This window comes from Colobus angolensis, unplaced genomic scaffold (assembly GCF_000951035.1).
Source record: "Colobus angolensis palliatus isolate OR3802 unplaced genomic scaffold, Cang.pa_1.0 Scaffold22, whole genome shotgun sequence".
Classification (NCBI taxonomy): domain Eukaryota; kingdom Metazoa; phylum Chordata; class Mammalia; order Primates; family Cercopithecidae; genus Colobus; species Colobus angolensis.
This window is the reverse complement of record NW_012115377.1, coordinates 3067675-3068716: the sequence shown is the minus strand read 5'-3', so window position 1 is coordinate 3068716 and position 1042 is coordinate 3067675. Positions and strand designations below refer to the sequence as shown.

Genomic DNA, 1042 nt, shown 5'->3' with positions numbered 1-1042 from the left:
AAAAAAAAAAAAAAAAAAAAAGAAGACAGAAAGAGCGATTGGGGGTTGGGGATTACTCTACAGCCTTAGGGACATGCTTCTCAAACTGCAGTGCTGCATGGCACCCTCAGAGTTATACAATGGAGTCTAAAAGTCTCAGGACCAAAGGACTTCTGGTATTTGAAAGCTGTTTTGTATTAAGACAAACACGGGCCAGGCGCAGTGGCTCAAGCCTGTAATCCCAGCACTTTGAGAGGCTGAGGCAGTAGGATTGCTTGAGGCCAGGAGTTAGAAACCAGTCTGGGCAACATAGTGTCACCTTGTCTCTATGAAAAATAAAACTTAGCTGGGCGTGGTGGTGCACGCCTGTAATCCCAGCTACTTGGGAGGCTGAGGCAGGAACATCGCTTGAGCCCAGAACGTTGAGGCTGCAGTAAGCCTTGACTGTGTTACTGTGCTTCAGCCTGGGAGACAGAGTGAGACTCTGTATCTAAAAATAAAAAACAGCCAGGCGCTGTGGCTCACACCTGTAATCCCAGCACTTTGGGAGGCCAAGGTGGGCAAATTGCCTGAGGTCAGGAGTTCAAGACCAGCCTGGCCAACGTGGTGAAACCCCAGCTCTATTAAAAATACAAAAAAGTAGCCAGGCGTGGTGGGGCTTGCCTGTAATCCCAGCTACTCGGGAGGCTGAAGCAGAATTGCTTGAACCCAGGAGGTAGAGGTTACAGTGAGCCGAGATTGTGCCACTGCACTCCAGCCTGGGCAACAAGAGCGAAACTCTGTCTCAAAAATAAATAAATAAACAAAGCAAACCAAAAAGCAAGACAAGCATGGATTTACCTTAGAACAGAATACAAGATTCATATCTTAAAAAAAAAAAAAAAAAGACTGGCCAGGTGTAGGAGCTCAGGCCTATAATCCCAGCACTTTGGGAGGCTGAGGCAGGAGGATCACAAGACCAAGAGTTCAGGCCGGGCGCAGTGGCTCAAGCCTGTAATCCCAGCACTTTGGGAGGCCGAGATGGGTGGATCACGAGGTCAGGAGATCAAGACCATCCTGGCTA

General features: G+C 48.5%; 1 protein-coding gene across 1 annotated transcript in view; it reads right to left on the bottom strand.

The window, feature by feature from the left end:
* The window catches only part of CATSPERD (catsper channel auxiliary subunit delta), a 69575-nt gene that overhangs the window by 18563 nt on the left and 49970 nt on the right, over positions 1-1042 (bottom strand). The window lies entirely within an intron of this gene.